At 41.1% G+C, this 20,953-nt stretch overlaps 1 protein-coding gene across 1 annotated transcript in view; it reads left to right on the forward strand.

Moving 5' to 3' along the window:
* The first annotated feature begins 281 nt into the window (after positions 1-281).
* Positions 282-20,953, forward strand: part of LOC124550811 (activating transcription factor 3) — a 526,879-nt gene continuing 506,207 nt past the window's right edge. Inside the window, exon 1 of the mRNA XM_047125538.1 lies at positions 282-998. The gene's annotated coding sequence lies outside the window, so the exon portion shown is untranslated. The remainder of the gene's footprint in view (positions 999-20,953) is intronic.

The following is a 20,953-nucleotide window of genomic DNA, read 5'->3' on the forward strand; positions in this document are numbered from 1 at the left end:
CGCGCGCCAAGTCTCCGGGCGTTAGTGTGTTGTCTCCTCATCCCTCCCTCCCCCCCCCCACCCCCCTCTTCCTAGACACGGATACAGTCCTGCAGGCTACACACAGCCGCCCGCCGACGCCGCCACGGCCTCCAAGCGCGCTCCACCCCCACCACGCCGTCTCCGGATTACATCATTGCACGCCGTGCGGCCAATGGGCGCGCTCGGAGTGACGTTATGCGGCTATTTTTAGCCGGTATATAAGACCCGGTTCGGGCGCGCGCGTGCCCCGTTCGCGCCAGTCCGCCTCTCCGTACACGTCGCTCCGACAGAGAGGAAAAACAAGCGAGGATCGCGCGTCGCGCCGAGGCTGCTGTGTGCTTACCGTGGGCCGCGTTTGTTTACGAGTGAGCGTGTTTTCGCACCGTTCCCGCACCGCACCCGCGGTGCCAAACACCCCCTTGCTCCGCGCCTGGAATGATGCCTGCCTGCCCCTGCGCCGCCGGGTTCCATTGTTGCTGCCAGTGCTGCTTCAGCAACCGACGCCGACGCATCGACAGGCGACCCTAGCCTACAGCCGCCATTTTCGGGAGGTCGCCCAGTTGTGCCACAACAGCCCGCCTCCCTCCGTAGCACGCACTTCCGCTACCTCTCCCACCCCAGTAACCCCTCCCCCACTCTCTAGCCCCCTACCCTTCCGACACAGTGCCTAAGCGTGCGCGACGCTTGACGTCCCGAGGCGTCGCCCGTTGTTGCCGTCGCTAGCTGTCCATTACCGACCGCTTGCTGCCAGCGCCTACGCGAAGACAACAGGTGGTCGGAGAGAGACACTGGGACACCTTACCCTAGCCTTACCGCGTTCCTCCTCTGCATTCCTGACGGCCTGGACTGAGTTGGTTGTGTGGACTTCTTGCGGTTCCAGTCCGACCACGGCCCTATCCGGCTAATTCGACAATCGCGCCAACAATCAGACTATAGCGACGACCGCTGTTTCGTGCTCAGCTGCGTACAAATAAAAGGTGAGTACACACAGTGTTTTTCGTCTCTTTTGCTTCCGTTCTCTCGCTCTTTGTCAGACACTCTTTCTGTATTTCACTCTCTCACTATACATCTACTTCTCTCATTTTCCTGTCCAACTCTCTTGATTTTTTGTTGTTGCTGTTATTATTGGTGTGATTAAAACTACTTTCAGATAAATTTATAGCGAAAGTTCCCCTTGTTAATAATCCGATCGAGTAAAATATAATTAAAGCACAGATAAACTGCCGTAGGTAGCGTATTATTTGATTAAAATAGTGACGAGCAGTATTTTAAACCTCTGAATTTTAATTACAACGGCCACTGTGTCACAAGCAAACGAAGCTTTCTACTTGATAATTTTTGGTTTTGGATTTCTAATTTTAATTTGGTATATGGCACGATATTGTGACGTCCTCGTCAGAAAGTTGCGATGCATATTTTTCAGACGTATTTCATTTTTAATATCATTGTCAGTGATCTGAATATATTACAGCTACAAACATTTGTATGTGATTAAATTTAAAAAAAAAATGTACGTCTGTAAAAGTTGGATTAGGAGCATGTACTACTTGTTAATTTGTCTAATAGTTTGGATTTGTGGTTAATATTTCTTTGACATTACAGTAATTGCATTGGCGCTGTCGTCAGTCCCCTACGTTGATAACTGGTCCGTATTTGAGCAACGTATACCATCACAATATTTTACTCAAATTCAAAGTTTCTTGCACATTCACCGGTCATACGAACCGGCATATCAGACGGATGTAAAGAAATAACGACCAACAGATGTTTGCAAGTGTAATGTCAAATTTTTTTCTTTCAGAACAGTGATGCGCCTTGAGTACCAACAGTGAAACTTGTCTATCGTAAATACGCTTCGCAATTTTCAATCACCCAAGTGCGGATGTAAAGTAACGTAGTGTATGTTAACACGCAGCCAATTTTCATGCAGCCAGAACGGCATGATTTTCATTTTTTACTGCAATGTCATCGTGTACATTTCAAGAACATTGTAAACCTAAATAGGTTGTCAATATTTTGACAATATACGGATACATTCCGAGCTGGATAATTTTTCTCTCCAAATTTTACTGTACACATAATATATTTTACATGACCAGTGATGTTTTTTTTAATAAAATTGTGTTTCGATCTTTTTGAGGTCTACTTTTTGTCAAAATTATCTGAGTCAAATCTATTATGCATTCTACTTCAGCATTTCCTAATTTCTAAAACGAGAATTTCATTATTATCTTTTGTAGGAAAATTCACCTTTGACATTTCAAAAATAAAGCTACATGTGTACGTTAGACGATGTTACATTTGTAGCACGTGGCGTATCAAGTCAGTAAGTCCAATTCTGGGCATATTAACCCTCGAACACTAAACGAAGGAAAATTTTACATTGTTACTAAATCATCGTAATTTTTACTACACCTTGTTTTATTCAAATAAAGTCATAATTTATAGTTTAAACACTAGTAAATTACGATGATAAGGTCTCCAGTGGTATGTCACATACAAAATAAGTAAAAAAAAAAGTCCTGTTTTACACCACATATTGACAATACCACATTGGCGGATACCACGAGTTGGTACCAGCAACGATCGTAAATTTTTGGTACTCTAGGGTTATGGTACGGTATGGCTTCAGAAGGGGCTGAATGTTTGTCAACACGGCCTGATCGATATGCACTCATGCCGCCAGATTGCCTCCTAGCGCTTACACCTTATTTCCCGTACATGATACGAAGGCTGAACCATTTACTAGCGACATGCCGTCCCAACTCGCTACCTCCTTATTGCCTGTTGGATGTCTGACACGTTTAGAAGTTGAAACACCACTTTTAAGAACCACAGTCACCGTTTTTTTTGCGGTACATTTGCGTCAGCTTATCACCGTCTAAGAAATGTCACCTACATCAGTGAAAACATTAAGCATTTTTCTATCTGTAAACGTCAGATGGTGCAGGAATGACCACGTATGGACACAAAACAGGATACAACATTATCGCCGTTCCTGGTTGCTTACTTTGTTCAACATCGGCTTTCCGATTGTACAGGATATTTTCTAATTGAACAGTATTGTATTATTACTCGGAGTGCTTTTCATCTGGTCACAGCGTAGCAGTGAAATTTCGTGAAGTACAGATGTAGCATTGCTTAGCCGCATTCTTTAAAAGCAATAGTACTAGACTTCTTTGACAAGGTATGCTTCCTTTGCCTTTGCTAGTTTGCTTGTCATACTTTCTTTGCTCTGTCCGTCTTGCGTTATTTCGCTTCTAATCCAGCAATATTCCTGTACTACATTTATTACTTGCTCCCCTATTTTGATGTTAAGTTTATATTTTACGTCTTCTCCTCCTCATTAATTCTGTCTTTAATTGGTTTACTCTCAGTCCATATTCAGTAGTCATTAAACTGTTCGTTCCAAAGAGATCCTGTATTGGGATGGCAGAGTCGTCTTTCACCGTGGATTTTAATCAAATACTTTTCTTTTATTTCTTCAATTAAGCTTTTATTTCTTGGCAGGGCATTCAATGATTGTAATGAAAGTGTGAGTAAAGGGGTTGTCAAATAATAGTAGAAATAAAAAGTAAAGCATTGCTACATAAGTCTACGGCTGTATAGTTTCAGGTGTCGCTAAGACAAACTTAATGCATTTTTAATCCAAATTTTCCGTTCCGTACTTGTGCCTACCCCGTAAGTTTTTATTGTACTGTTTGTTTTTTATGTTCTACGAAGGAGCACCTTGGTGTCGTATTTTCATTTGTTGGATTGGTTGAATCGCGTTTTCCGTGCAACGTCGTACTCTGTAAATCGGTAACTATCCCAGCTGATTGCGTATTCATAGCGAGTTCATGGTACGTCGGTGGAACAGAGAATACTGCTGCAAGTGTGCGAGCTACGACCTCTATTACAAAGGGTCAACAGAAAATATCCCCCACCTGCTACGCAACTGCGTAGATGCGCCATTACAGTTCGCTCTAAGCACGCAACATTTTCTACATATTTTTTGTTCGTTTGTAATGCAAACAACCGTTTAAACAGAACAGAGGCGTACTTCTGCATTCAGCAGTAACGAACAGGACGTGCGAGAATGCTCTGGATGCCGCACCTAATTGAATCGACCTTGCGGAAACCGCACCCAAGAATTTGAGATTTTCTCCTTTCGGCGTGCGCAATGTGGCCTTAGGCCTTAACGAAAGGATTTTCGGATACTTACGTCAGTGTCTTCCGAAATATTGCAACCTTTTGTTTTGGGCATTGTGTCTTACGTTCACTTCATATGAAATTGCAAATTATTCCGTATTTATACAAGAAACATCTGTAAGAATCCTGAAAAAAAAAACCGCTATCGAGTTCCCGTTACTGCTCATGATCGAGACCATCTATGCAGTTTGCATAATAACTTTCCTTCAGATTTTTGAATTTATTGAATCTGCCTTCAAACTGTAGAAACGTGGTAGTTTTTGCTAACAGCGCAGTTTCCAAACGACACACCTGTGACGCCAAATTGATGTTTCCCATTTACCAAATATTCTTAGCAGGCACCGATTTTGAAGTCTTATACTATCTTGTTCTGTATCTTATTATACGATCGCAGAACATGTCGCAACATTAAATATGAAACAGAAGAGTAACAATTATAATAACAATAATGCTGATATTTTGTTGTTGTACTCTTTAGTCTGAAGTCTGAAATGACGAAACAATTGAAGCTAATCTACGCCGGGCAAATCTCTTCGCCTCTCCATAACGACTGCCCTTATGCACAATAATATCACTTCGAACAGATATAACAAAACAGTCATGAACCGAGGACATATGTAATATACATATATATGAACGGTTGTGCACATAAGACAGATTGATTGTATATTAAAAGGAAAACCGGGAACTTCATCATCAATGTGAAGAAAAAAATATCGAACACTTTCAGCAAGAGGCGACTAAAATGTTACGACCACAATACGAGAATGAACAGTTACAATTAGAAAAGTAGTCATCAATTTAAGACATAAAGTCTGAGAATTAGTCTATGATCATATTTTGGCATTTATTTTACAGGTCCGTCTTGATAACACAAACTCGAACACTTCATACTGGTGTCAGCTACGGCCATCTTCAGAGCATAAAATATATCCTGATGTTGGCATCAACGTCAATCATACATGTAGGTACAAAGTAACATTCGCTGTCAACGAATCTCGTGAACAACTGGCCTAAAGAAATTGATGAAAATTTTCTGGTAAATGGCATCGCAGTGGATTTTAGACAGGACAGAAACAAATTAAAAACTGATACATTACCTTCGGTTTACAAAAAAAATGGTTCAAATGGCTCTGAGCACTATGGGACTCAACTGCTGAGGTCATTAGTCCCCTAGAACGTAGAACTAGTTAAACCTAACTAACCTAAGGACATCACGAACATCCATGCCCGAGGCAGGATTCGAACCTGCGACCGTAGCGGTCTTGCGGTTCCAGACTGCAGCGCCTTTAACCGCACGGCCACTTCGGCCGGCTCTTCGGTTTACACACAAACTAAATACTAGATTTAGAAGAGACGTCTACAAAATGCAGGAAATTATTTTTTTTTTGGGGGGGGGGGGGGCTTCAGTTAGGAGAGGAAACATATCAGTTATTTGTTTTAACTTATTATACTCTTTCACTACCAAAATTTTTTTAAGCTGAATGATTTTGAAAATTGAGGAAGTGGCCCATGGTTTCATGTGAACATAGGATTTTCAGAGTCAAATTTTTAATTTTAGAATGACTTTATCGGGCTGGCAATTATGGAAAAAGTTTAACAAATCAGTACCAAAAGGCATTTATTCTTCTGGCAATGAAGAACATGGAATATCCCACACAAGTCTTCTACATTTGACAATGGCTTTGAGATATCACACAGAAATGTTTTCTACATTCTATGAAGTTTTTGGGGCATATACGTCCGCCTAACGCACAAATTATGTACAAACCGGCAGAATTACTGAGTGTATAGTACTGTTTAAAAACAGTGCCTATGATGTAGAGAAAACAGAATTAGTTACTTCAGACATTCTTCGAATGGAGGAGATGGTAATTGCAAGTACTCACAAATTATGTACGTTACTTGCTTGGAAAAAATTCAGTCATGGTTCGCTGACGTTAATGGGAACGATAATATTTTGTAATTTCACAACCAATTGTAATGATAAACCCAGCAGTGGCGTCGGATGTTGAAGCGACCCGTTATAAACAGTCCAAGGCTGTAAACATCTCCTGACGGGTAGGTGGAATGGTACCTGTATTCTCTTCCTATTCACTTTCTTCTGATGGCCTTTCTTGCACCTCGTTCTCAGCTTTTGGCACATCCGATTCCACAGAAGCACATACGGCAACATCGTCGTCTACACTAATGAATTCTTCGAAACTAATCCCAGGGTTCGCCACGTCCTGCGGAACTGTCCATTCATCAGGTGAAGTGGCACCTTCTAACTCGTGGACATCTTCGGTGTTGCTATGTCTCCAAGCTCTGTTAAAGCACTTCCCTATACGGTGTGGCGATACTGAGTTCCAGGCTGCTGCGATGGATTTTTTTGCGTCAAGCAGATTCCAATTTGGAGTTGCACTATTGTTTGCAGCAGCACAAATTGCAGCTCTTACAAGTCGCTTTCGGTAAGCTCTCTTTATGAGTGAGATTATGCCTTGGTCCAAAGGCTGAGGCTTGAGGCGTTGGGTGGAAGAAACTGAACCTTTATGTTGGACAGGTTCAGATCATGAACGTTATGGGCAGTACATCTGTCCAATGTAGGAAGAACACGTCTATTTTGAGCAACCATTCGACTGTTGAAACGAAGAAGCCACTTGCGAAATGATGTGCCATCGATCCAAGCTCTCTTGTGGTAAGAGTAGGTGCAAGGTAAAGTGTCCATATTTATGTTTTTAAAACAACGTGGTTTCTCGGATTTACCGATAACCCAGGGACGAAACCTCTCACTGCCGCTGCCGTCAGCATTACAGCACAGTACAACAATCACGCGTTGTTTGCTTCGTGCTCCACCGTCACACTTATCATCTTTCATCCCCAGGGTGTGATTTGGAAAAAGATTGTAGAAAAATCCAGTTTCATCCATGTTAAACACATCACACGAGGCATACTTTTCCTTCCTCGGTTGAATTCATGCAACCAGCTGTTCGCACTTTCTTCATCAACTTTATTTGGTTCACCACAAATCTGTACAGATGAAATTGAATGTTTCTTTTGGAACCGCTACAACCAACCAGCAGAACAACGGAAGTCTTCGATGCCCATATCTTTAGCAATATCATTTGCTTTTGACTTAATCACAGGGCCAGTTAAAGGTATGTTAGATGCTCGCGTATGACTTAACCATTCTAGCAGTAAAGTCTCGATATCTTCATACTTGACGGTACGAAGTCGTTTAGATTTGTTTCCAGAACCTGATGCCGCAGCATTAAAATTTTTTTCTCCATTCTTAATAATCGTAGATTAAGTAGATTTAGGTATTCCAAACTGCTCTGCAATTGCTGTTTTCTTGGTACCACGGTCCACTTCATCTAGAATCTTAAGTTTTAACTGTACATTTAGAGCTGTCTGTTTCCTCTTTGCCATTTTCGCGTGCTATGGTACAGGTAGTAACTGTAGTTTATATTCAATATTCCAACTCGATACGGCTACGACTAACAGAACACCTGTCAAATCCGGCACTGAGTACGTTCCTAAATGCTGCTGAACACATTACTGAATGTCTTACAATGTACAGCATAAGCTGACTCAGGTGATAATCGCGGCTACCGACCCACAATACGTTAAAAACGAGTCAACAATAAGTATAATTAGCTTTGTAAATACATTTCCTACATTCATTTCGGAAAAATTACGCTTTGGAATAATCTAAGGTCGGAAGTTTGTGTTACAGTGAAATTTAATTACTCTAGGAACTGAAACAGAGTTCGTAATTCGCCTTAACCGAAATTCGTGTTAACCGATAAAACATACCGTAAGAACTAATGTATTCCTGGTGGGACCAATATCTTTTTCGCGTTAACCGCCCGAGTTCGTGCTAACGAGGTTATACTGTATATATATTCAATCCATGGTCCGTAGATTTTTTCTCCAGGTTTCGAAATCATTTCGCTACATTAGATAGATGTGAGAGGTTGACTCACGAAGTGTATTACGTTAATGGCGCATAGGTATCCCATCAACCACGTAACACTTAATCACGAAGTATTGTTTACTTTTATCACAATCATTTTTTATGACACAATCATAACAGGTTTCGGTGTATTACGGTCATTTGGTGATGCATCTTGACGTCGCCGCAACATATAAAAATTGGTGGGTATTCCCTCATTGCTCAGAAGTACTTCATTTCATAATCTGAATGGTTAACACTGCCATTGTACTCCCTTAAGCGGCCTTCCCTGGGCTTTACTTCGGGTAAGTGACGCATAGAAAACAGTACTACTTTGTAATAGCAGTCTGCGAGGTTACCGAGGGAGAGTGAATTACCATTGCAGAAAAAGCATATAGTAATTTTATTGCTAGCAATCCTGGATCGTTCCCATGTGGCGTTAGGAAACCAACACACAAGAACTGACATTCCCCGACACCGACAATGACATTGCCACATATGAGAAAGGCATCTCCCTACCACAAAATTAGTTAGATAGTTCCACGCACGATTTTCACGAGGCGAATGTTTTCTGGCTGCAGTGTCTATGGCTGCTTCGTTGTCATTTACGCAGTACCAAATAAAACAGTGACATATATTTAATAAAAATGAACGTGTTAGTCTTTCTCACTATTTCTGTTGCAAGTGAAATAAAAAAAATTATTTGTTTTTAATTTGTGGTAAGTTCCTATGTGATCAAACTGCTGAGGTCATCGGTCTCTAGGCTTACACACTACTTTATCTAACTTAAACGCTAACACACACACACACACACACACACACACACACATGCCCGAGGAAGGACTCGAACCTCCGACGGAGGGAGCGCGCGGACCGTGTTGTTAAACTAGTGTAATAATCAGTATTTAATTCAGTATTTGTCAAAGGAAGAAAAAAAGTTGTGCGACAGAAATGACTGAGTAAATGATCAAAGTCACTGGCAACTACAGTAACGAGTTAATAAATGTCAGTTTTTTTGTGGATGTTACTGTTCTCCTCAGTTAATAAATGTCAGTTTTTTTGTGGATGTTACTGTTCTCCTCATATTACGATGGATTATTTATGACAAATTTCATCAGAGAATAGACTTATTGTGATGCTGCAGTTATAATATGCAATGCGTTGAAGGAGCACCTACATTTGTTAAATCAGTACCTTTTTACTAACCTATGAAAACATAGTAAATAGCAAGGTTTCTTCAGTCTCAATAAACGTTTCGTACTTTTTGCATAATTTTCAGGAACGGAAATGTGTTTTGTATTTAGTAACTTAAGGCGATTAAGTGCCCTTTAAATGGTTTTGGAGTAATGCCAAATTATCCACTTTGTTGCAATAAGTGCTTCTCTCGTCATTACAGAATCGTAATTACAACAGATTTTTAAAAAAAAGTACGGTCAGATTATAAATTGTTCTCCCTCACATGTTGGTTATCAGATGTATCTCAGTGAGGTGAAAAATTTCTTGTAGCTGGATTTTAGTGTCGGGAATATGGCTATTAGGCGTGTAGTTCAATGTGTAATAAAAATTATATCGCATGCATCTGGTAATAGTGTGGCTCAGGACTCGCTCTTAGATGCTGTTTGGAAAGCGACGCACAAGAAATAGCTTACTACAGAAAAATCTGTGCTACTGCGTCAACTGGAGAAAAAATCGGTATAATCAGGCACAGCAACCTGTCCGAATTAATAAAGTACCGTTTACATACATGTCTTGCTCTGGAAGAAGTCTCTGAACTAGGTGGAACACGCTTGTCAGTGAAATCGTTGTTATCTCCCTTGTGAAACTCACATGCTGCGTTCTGCACAAAGATGTAGGCGGAAGGGAATCCATAGCTGTAGATTACCTTCATAAGTAATTCACGGCATGAATTGTTTCTATGACTCGCCAGTGGTAATAGGCAAAGAAGTGTGCGATCGATAGAGAAACAGTCTAAAACTACTTGCTCTATACTGGGTTTTGCGAAGTGCAATGGAGCATCGTGTAGGAAAAATATTTTCTTTTAAGTGTTTGGTGACGTCCTTCGTCTTTTCCTATCTTGTGCTAATCTCTCCGTCTCTACGTAATTCTTTTTAAATTTATTTTTTTGGGTTTTCAGTCTTCTGATCGGTTTGATGCGGCGCGCTATGAATTTCACTCCTGTGCCAACTTCTTCATCTCACAGGAGCTCTTGCACCCAAGATCCTCCATTATTTGCTGTATCTATGCCAGCCGATTCCGCGGAGAACATCCTCATTCTTTATCTTACTACCCCACCTAATTTTCAACATCTTCCCGTACCACCGCAACTCATACGCTTCGATTACTTCCGGTTTTCCCACAGCCCATGATTCACTACCATGCAAAGCTGTGTTCCGAAGATTCATTCTCAGAAATTTCTTTCCGAGATTAAGGCCCATGTATGATACTAGTAGAGTTTGCGCTCTTTACCAGTGCCAATCTGGTTTTTATGTCCACCTTGGTTTGTCCATCATGTGTCATATTTTGCTCCCGAGATTAGCAGAATTCTTTTAACTTTGTCTACTTCGTGGTCCCCAATTTTGATGTCAGGTTTATTGCTGATATAATTTCTGTTACTCCTCTTTACTTTCCTCTTTTTTTATTTGATTATCAATCCACATTCTGTAGTCATTAAACTCTTCACTCCATTCAACACGCCCTGTGATTCTTCTTCCCTTTCATCGAGGATAGCAATGTTATCAGTGAATCATATCGTTGATATCCTTTCACCCTAAAATTTAATCCCACTTTTGAACTTTTCGTGTATTTCCGTCATTGCTTTTTTGAAGTATAAAGTGAAAGAGTAATTCCGTTTCTTAACGCTTTTTAATGGAAGCACTTCATTCTTGGTCGCCCATACTTATTATTCCCTCTTGGTTCTTGTAGAGCTTGTATAAGCCCATTACCCGTCTTTCCCTGTAGCATATATTTTTCTCAGAATTTCGAATGTCTCGCACTATTTTGAATTTTCGAACGAATTTTCCAGGTCGACAACTGCTGTGAAAGTGTTTGGGTTTTTCTTGAGCCTTGCTTCCGTAAGCCGCACTGGCCATCATCTACAACGTCCTCAATTTTCTTTCCCGTTCTCCTGTGTGCAGTTCTTGTCAACAATTTTGATGCATGGGATGTTAAACTGATTGTGCGTTAATTCTCGCACTTAACTGCTCTCGCGAACTTCGAGACTGTGTGGAAAATATTATTCGGGAAGTCTGATGGTGTGTCTCCAGACTCATAGATTCTACACACCGACTCGAATAGTGCCTCGGTTGCCATTTGTCCCAACGATTTCAGACATTCCGAAGAAATATTTTCTATCCTTCCTGCATTATTTGACTGCAAGTCTCCGAAAGCTCTGTTAAACTCTATGCAAGTGCTGTATCATATTTTCTGTGTAACGTGTCTGCACCTGCAGCTTTGCAGTCCACGTCCGCCACCCACGTGTACTGCAGTTGATGTCCGTATAGCTTGACCCTTCTGGCTGGGGTCAATCATAGACTCCATTCCTCACCAACTCTTTTTAGTGCTTCTTCAGTCCTTACTATATTTGTTCACTTAATTTTTAACGTTCTTCGATAGCACCAGGTTTCAAAATGGTTCAAATGGCTCTGAGCCGGCCGGCTACCAGGTTCCAGATGTTGCTAATTTCTAATGATCCACACATGGGCGTCCACAGGAATTTATCCAAGAGGGGACAAGATTCTAAAGTTGACACTCTTATATAAGTGATTCAGTGAGTCTCAGAACGTTTTGTGCCCCAAGAACTTTAGTTAGCAGGAAGAACATAAAACGTATCAAAAATTTTGGCAGTTATCCACTCATCATATTTTTGAAGAGTTTTTTCATATCTAAAAAGTAAGCACATTCCATAAGTACCTCTTTTTATATTACATCCACCGGTTTACGAAATAAAGGTCGACAATTTTTTATCTGAATAGAATTTAAAAAAATCTGAAACAGAAAAAGGAATCAGATCCGTTGAGAAATTCTCTTGGATATCACCAAAAATAACCAGCAAAAAATCTCCTGTCGATACTCCTCTAATTGCAGAAACAGAAGGTAAACTTATAGACAAACGCTTATTCAACACTGACACCATCTCTCATCATGGCAGCAAGTTCATTTCGTTATTTTCACGAGTTATATTTTTTAATATTGATTGTCACTCTAAAAGTTCAACAAATGTTTCTAAAGAAATTTTCTTATATCCAAGATAGCTTTCAAAACTATTTTTTACTGGAAATGGAGAGCGTATTGTAAATTCGACACAGGTTTGACAAAAATAAAATTTCAAACAAGTTTATCACAAGTAAAATATAGACAGCTGAAATGCACGCTGCGTATATTTGACATGTGGCAAATTTGTTTGTAACTTTATTTTTGACAAATCTGTTCTGGGATGTGCAATATACTCTACACTAAAATCTTAACGTGGAACGAGTAACGAACGCACGGTGGAACATGACGAACAACCAAAAAAGGTTTTGATGATCTGGAGATGACAGTACTACCTGTCGAAAAAAAGTAGCTTTGAACGCGGTCATGGCTATAAAAGATTTGTTTAAAGTACATACAAGTCACTCCTTTTAATATCTCGTTATGAGAAGCTTCAATCAACAAAATGTGTTTTGATGGATACATTTTTGTACTGTTTGGCTACGATGTAACCCAGGGCCAGTATCCGACCAGATAAACATGAGAGCTGTTCCAAATCGATCCTCCAATATACCGGTAGAACCGACACTTTAACGTCCTAGGACTGAATCAATGCAGTCCTCGTCTCCTCAGTATCGATACATTGTGGCGCACTCATGTCGGATCAACTGCACAGTTGCTAACACGTTGCCTGCATGTTGCGCTCTGTCGTATTTCGGTAATGTTCTGCGAAGGTCCGCATCGCATCCCCCATGGCTGTGGGGCTGCGCCGAATCCGGTGTGGGTTACCTGGGACATCCAGACAGCCGAGCTTGCTTAAGACACGCAGTGTTTCCCCGTTGCACTCGTCACTGCTGTTTAATCACATCGCAGCCACTCATTTCTAGAAAAGTGTGAGTGTTGTGATGCGAGTCCGAGGAGCCAGATGTTGCGTCCTCGTTGCTAATGATAAATAGGTGGAAGGTGGCCAAAGGGATCTGTCGTCATAGCAATCAGATTAGTTGACACAAGTGCACTTTAAATAAAAGAACTGACAACGTGGGGCGTCCGTGGCTGGCTATAAGCAGAGGTCCGTTTATGTACACTGAGTGTAGCTATTAACAGCACCAACTAGCGACACGGAACTAACCTCGAACTAGAAGACTAGGTCAAAATTTCTGGAGAAACTTTAGGGGAAAAACGATCTTGTAAGCTATACAAAATTAGTAATAAACAGTCTAGATCGGAATGGTTATTTTATTTAAAAGTAGCTAGGGCAGTTTCAGCGATTGAGGTCTCCTGGCTGTTGTCAACTTCAGCTGATGGTACTATTCTGCAGATGTTCCAAGTGTAGGCAATGGTAAATAACATTACCATTGCGATCTGGACTGTTTTTCACTAATCTGTATAGAAGAACAGTTCCCAGCTGCCCGCCGCTTACAACGGTCTTCATCGGTTGGCAGCCTGGAGGTTGTTAATTGGTCAGGTCATCGTATGGGTGGAGATGTTCAAAGCCTAAATTATTTAGGCAATGCCATCCTCAACTGTAGAATGTTGTCTTGGTATCTGACTTCAAGACGGGAAATTTTACGAAAAATAAACACGCTACAATTACTCTACTAAACACCTACAAATAGTACAAATTATAAATCGGGTTTTCTAAATTGTGCCACTGACTCCATAAATTGTACCACCCTTATTTCTCTGTTTTGTTTTACGAATTAGTTTTTCTGGTGACTTCCGCGCAACTGATTTTCTGGATTTCTTCTTTCTTTCCCCCCTCCGCTGCTTCGACAGGCCTTGGAGATTTAGTTTCGGCGACGATGTATCTTGTATGGATACCTTCAGTCCACGTTCTGCTTCCTCATGGCTTCTTCTGCAGTGGTGCTACGGAACAGTCCGTTTCATTTTCCAATATCGAAGTTTCTTTACGGCGGACATGCTTCAAGCGAAAACCATCGTTTCAAATGTAAGAACATGCTCTTCAGTTCGTTTTCAACTTCGCAGGAAAACGCTTTTCCCCGGCCAAAAATTTTAATGTCTCAGTTTGAATTTTCGTTTTTATTTTAAGCATGCGGCTTAACTGGTACCTGAGGCACTTTTGATATATGTGCACATTCATTTAATCCGTGATCGCCATTTTAGATAGACTGTTACAGCCAAATGCAGTACATTTGCGACCCACTTTCCTTAAGCCTTTCTATCGCCATTGTTTAATTCAAAATAGATATTTAATTACTAAATTATGATAAAGAAAACATTATAAAATTCCCCTCACCACTTCTGAACATAATACTGCATTAAGAATGCCAAACGAATTTTTTTAAAGCTCACTATACGAGCAAGTTTCTCAAACTGTGACGGTACAGTATCGAACACCAACAGCGGTAGATTTTAGGCAAAGTCGCCACTGTCTTTGCTATAAACGAACCGCAACGAATACAAATACATTAATGTCCGAAAACTAAGATTATTTCATGTATATTCACCCATAAATGAATCATTATGTTACCACTTACTCTATAACGGTAATTCTCTTCGCCACGTACTCTAAAATGTAGAGGAAAACTACAACGAAATCAGCGCTGTCTTCAGTTGATATGTTCAACACACAGAGTTTATAGTTGGCAGCATAGCTCCGAGAAGCAAGCAGTTCGCGCTGACCTCACTAAATACCTGTACGATTTTCACAGTAGTGGTACAAATGAAATGTGTGGCTAAGACCTGAAATCTTTTTCGTTGACGTCACATTGGGCGACTTGCGTATCGGTGAGTATGAACTGGTGATGTGGACAACACAACAGCCAGTCCCCGAACGGAGATGTCCCACCCGGCCGAGAATAAAATCCGGGACCCTCGCCACGCTGGCCACTTTTCTATATCCAATTTTTTTCGATACTGTTCGTTGCATTTGTTCGGGGCGGACATCCTACGACACCAGTTCAAGTTTATCGTTGACCCGTTCTTTCCGTTTTTTATTACATAGGTGAGCTCACCCTCTGACCTAACACGCTTTATTATTTTTTATTTTTTTTTTACGTGTCATGTTTGTTTGTTTGTCACCACAGAATACAAAATAATGCCACGTATTACAAAACTTTCAGTAGTGCAGAACATAGACATAAACTGTATCGTGGCCAGAATGTAACTCATATTCAGTCATGTGTCTATGAACATTCATAATCGTGTGACGTCACGCCAAGGCTTCGGGCTCCCCCTTCCGGTAATGAGCGTCGCCGAGGTGAAGATTCAATCCGGCGAAGGAGAATTCCCGAGCCGCGCGGAGGACAATCGCCAGCTTGTGTGTCTGTTGTCCTTCCGTGCCGCAGCTATAAAATGTTTCCTCCGGGGAGGATTCGAATATGACGTGTGTATCTTCGTTTGGTTGCCGTCTTTGTTATCAGTTGCTACACGATATTGACAGGGTCCATTTCAGCCCGTAACAGTGAAGAGTTTCTTTGTGAAGTGATTTACACGGTAGCTGTAGCGGCGGAGCGGATCGTGAGGAGAATTTACCCAGTGTCTAGTACGGAAGCGATAAGCGACAGGAGTAACTTTCAATAAAACTAGAACAGCGGCAATAAATTCTCCGTTGGACCTTAACGAAAAAAATAAGAGAGAAACCCATTTTTGGAAAAGGTTTTTGCTGACATGGGCATTGTGAACTAACGCGGTATGTCGTAATCAATTACCCGTTTTGTACATTTCATATTTACGAACCAGGCTTTTGAGCGAACACCGTTAGATCCGATTATCTGATATGAACAAATTTCTGGCTTCTCTGTATCACTGGATTACATACTGCAGTCAGCCAAAAAATCATTCAGAACTCCCATTTTCCTAAATTTATAATTCATAGGCTGTGGCATCGAACTATTTCAGTTTCGCAATTATCTTTACTTTATTACGGCCTAGGCTGGAGAAAACTGGTTCAGGACGCGTTAAATTATCGTATAACATGGAAAGTCGCGTGTTTAAATTCTAATTAAAACGTGCTCTAATACGCACCCATGAAACATAGTACTCGTGTTATGTGCCAACTGCACTTACCGGTTGTTCCTGCTCTTCGTAGTCCAGTTGATGAATGTTTTTCTATGTAATGACCTATGTTCATCTCGCTAGCTTATTTATTAACAGCCTGTTTTAATTTTTATTTTCAGAATCTCGTTAACGTACGGAGGATATTTTTCTGTTACTTCTTGCACTTTTTATCGTCTATGAATTTCGGAACAATCTTTTTCCGTGCGGAAATATCACTTATATAGAAGCTAGAATGTATAAAACACATGCCAGAGTTTAAAAAATAGATTTTTCCCGACAGATCCATGAACTATAGATTTTGTAGAAAGCCGTAGAAATAATTATAGACAAACAACATTACCACCCACAAAACTTTAATTTCTTTATTACTATGTATTTCTGAAGTTCTGCTGTATCGATAAGTGACACTTCTGTGACTGGTTTATTTCTCAGTGAAACATACAGTCACGAAAGCAGCCTGTAAAAGATATTTATCCACAAACTGAAGGAGGTTGTTCGGAGTTATAGTAGTATTCCAGATCAGCCACAGTCCAAACCTGTAAGACAATTTTGCTATGAGAATGTAAACGGCAAAGAGTGAACGACGGATAATTAATTTTAATCTCGTTTCAAGCACTGAGAGCATATACTGCTTTTATTCACGAAATTACGGTGCCTTTTCTTCCAAGTATTTTGTTTTTGTGCATAAAGTCTTTCTTACATTTTGCTTGACACATCCATCCCACACTCCACTGATCAGGCAGGTTATTCTTAATTGGCTGACAATAGCTACTTTTATTATTTTATCCGCCGTCCGTAATTCGGGAGAGACAATTTATCCAATTATATCCACATGCGTTACCTTCCCGTTACGTTTCAAATCATGATATTTCGTCTACATCTACATAGATACTCTGCAAGCCACCGTACGGTGTGTGGCGGAGGGCACCCTGTACTGCTTTTTATCATTTCCTCTTCTGTTCAGTTCGCAAATACAGAGAGCGAAAAACGGCTGTCTGTACTCCTCCATATGAGCCCTAATTTCTCGTATCTTATCTTCTTGGTCCTTACGCGCAATGTATGTTGGCGGCAGTAGAATCGTTCGACATTCAGTAGTGTGTCTCCAGGCATTTCCATCTGTGTTCCCGAAGCATCTCCGTAACACTTACGTGTTGTTCGGAGCTACCGGTAACAAATCTAGTAGCCCACCTCTGAATTGTTTCGATGTTTTCCGTCAGTCCGACCTGCTAGGAATCCCAAATACGCGACTAGTACTCAAGAACAGGTCGCATAGGCGTCCTATTTGCTGCCGATCCTAAATTCTCCCAAAAAAGCCGAAGTCGACCATTTGCCCTCTCTACCATAGTTTAGACATGCTCCTTGCACCCCACATCGCTTTGCAACGTTACGCCCAGACATTTAAACGACTTGACTGTGTCAATCAGGACACTAGTAATACCGTATCGGAATGTTACAAGTTTGATCTTCATACTCGTCGGCATTAACCTACATTTTTCCACATTTCGGGCTAGCTGTCATTCAGCATACCAACTGAAAATTTTGTGTAAGTCATTTTGTCTCTTCCTGCAGTCACTCAACTTCCAACACCTTAGCGTACACCATGGCATCATTAGCAAACAAACAACGACAGTTCGATACACACCCTGCGCGCAAGATCATTTACGTACAGGATGTTCAAAAAGTCTCTCCGCAGTGCCGTATGATTGTTAGCCGCGCGTGCCGTATGATTGTTCGCCTGCCTGGGTTACTTCCCTTCAAGTGGACTCTCCCCACATTCCACTGTTTCGTTTATCTCAGCCAGCGTCAGTAGTGTCCTTGGTGTGTGTCGTTACGTGTTGACGTGAACGTTTAGTTCCTCTGCTCGTTTGTTTCGTTTTTGTCACTGTTAAAATATTAACCATTATAGAACGTGTGTTTTTAGTCGAAGAAGTGTTCAAAGCTGGCGGTAAATGCACAGTTTCATTGCGTCAAACATTTAATTCAGTTTTCCCGGAGAGAACACTCCCACATCGCGATACTGCGCGAGATTTGATTAACAAATTTCGAAGTGCGGGTTCAGTGACAGATGCACCTTAAAGTGGTCGTCCTAGCGTTTTGTCTGAGGATAAACTACTCGATATTTCCGATGAAATGTCCACGAGTCCGAACAAGTCAGTAAGAAAACTTGCCCAGGAAATCGATGTTAGTGTCGGAACGGCCCACATAGCTATAAGGAAAAAATTAGAACTTTTCCCGTACAAAGTGACAGTCGTACAAGAACTGAAAAATACTGATCATGGCAAGAGACTGCATTATTGTCAATGGTTCAAAAATTTCGTTCTACAAAATGGAAGGGATATTCTCAATGAAACGTTTTTCACTGATGAGGCGTTGTTTCATTTATCGGGGTACATGAACTCGCAAAATTCTCGTATGCGGAGTACTGCAAATCCATTGTGTATTTATGAGGAACCACTTCGTTCTGTGAAAATAGGAGTTTGGATTACAGTTTCTAGACTTCGGATTGTGGATACCATATTTTTCAACGTAACAATAAACGGACAACGAGACTGCGGTGATATTCTGTGTCCATTCACAGGAGAGCTTGTGTTAAGTGAAATACTGAACGGTTATTTTCAACAAGATGGTGGAACCGCGCATACAGCTCGCGTTTCAATGTCACTGCTTGCTGATGTTTTTGGTGATCAAAGGGACTTTGGCCTCCACGATCGCCTGACCTAACACCACCTAACTTTTTCTTCTGGGGTGCAGCGAATGCAACTGTCAATAAAAACCGACCAAAATCCATCGACGAATTGAAAGCTGCAATATCCACTTTCAGTGCTTCTGTTACAGAAGAAATATTACAGCTTGTGTTTAGAAACATGATTAGACGAATTGAATTGTGTATTCAACAACAGGGCGGGGGGGGGGGGGGACATTTTCAACATTTAATGTGAAAATTTGTTACTAAAAATGAATATTCAATAAATTAATAACTTATTTCACTGAGTTTCATTTCGGTATATTCACTTCGGCATACGGCACGCGCGGCTAACAATCATACGGCACTGCGGAGAGACTTTCTGAACACCCCGTCTATAGGGAACAACAGCGGTCCGTCACACTTCCCTGGGGCCCTCCTGACGATTCCTTTGTTCTATTTTCCTTCTCTTGTTTGACTGCCTACACCAATGGAAAAAATCTCGTACTAACATTTGTATTCCCTGTTCATTTTCTGCTACAGTGATGACACTGTAATTAGTAAAAAGAGCATTTTAATTGTCTTACAAAGTGTTGCATATGTTCTTTTTTCCATGAAAGTTCTGTTACACAGTGTTTGAACATGCCTCGCACGTTTCCGCTCCTTGCTACTGACGCGGAAAACACATGGTGTATGCGGATGCTTAAAATCGTTTTGATATGTATATAGAAGGGATACGTTGTTAGCAAAAATCTTATGTTCGTTTGTTCAAAATCTTAAATCTCCAACAGTTCTTCATCGATTCCTTGAATTTCTGACGTGCGTGTTCTTCGATACCTACTGGGACGCCATAGGGTACATATATTACATGCATGACAAATAAGTATGTAACTATTGTATTGTATATACCATATGGCGCTCCAGTATTCGAATGCAACGTTGGAATCATCCCGCTGCACGGCAGCGCCCGCGCGCACACGGCCATTCGGGCGAATGTCACGACTCAGCGATTTGGTTGGGAAACACTGCAACATCCTCTGTCAGCCTGGGTGTTTTACGTCCTTGGCGACCTGGAGAAAGACCAGCTCGGACGACGGTTTCGGTCACACGAGGAATTACAAGAGTGGGCGTGGTTGTGGACTCGTCAGCGGCCGACCGCATCCTACGAGACAGGAAAATGGCTCTGAGCACTATGGGACTCAACTGCTGAGGTCGTTAGTCCCCAAGAACTTAGAACTAGTTAAACCTAACTAACCTAAGGACATCACAAACATCCATGCCCGAGGCAGGATTCGAACCTGCGACCGTAGTGGTCTTGCGGCTACGAGACAGGAACTGATCTCGTCTCCCAGTGGGATAACCGTGTTAACGCGTGTGGTGGCTACTTTTGGATGGAAACATTCCATAGTCCTGTTGTTGCGAGTGCTGGGTTTTCATCTTTCTGCCCTTCATAGTAAGAAACGAATAATTTTGATTTTCCTCTATATTTAATAGTTTAAATTTCTTAAATTTCAGTTACGTTTGTGTATTTACCAACCACGGTTCCGTTTTTTAATAATTGTCTAGTTTATATTTCCACCTTCTTCATTAAGTTTAGGGGTTGCGATTCCTGTGTTCGATGCTGGTAATAAAAAAAGCTACTTGTTACTACTGTGAATAATTTTTTAGTCATATAAACGTAAAGTTTTGTGAGCGTGTTTCTTAACACCAGTGCAACAATTTTGCGACTTGACAAACGTGTCCATGTTGTAGCTAAGCGTGGGCTAATGCCTTTTATGGTTCACTCAGTTCACACCTTCGTGGTGGTGCCAAATACAGAGTTCCCGTTTTGTTTCGAATTTTTGTAATTGTTAGAAACCATCATCCGAATGATGTATGTAAATTTTCTGTTCATGATACGTCAGATTACTTTTGAT

Source organism: Schistocerca americana, chromosome 9 (genome assembly GCF_021461395.2).
Source record: "Schistocerca americana isolate TAMUIC-IGC-003095 chromosome 9, iqSchAmer2.1, whole genome shotgun sequence".
In the NCBI taxonomy this organism is placed as follows: domain Eukaryota; kingdom Metazoa; phylum Arthropoda; class Insecta; order Orthoptera; family Acrididae; genus Schistocerca; species Schistocerca americana.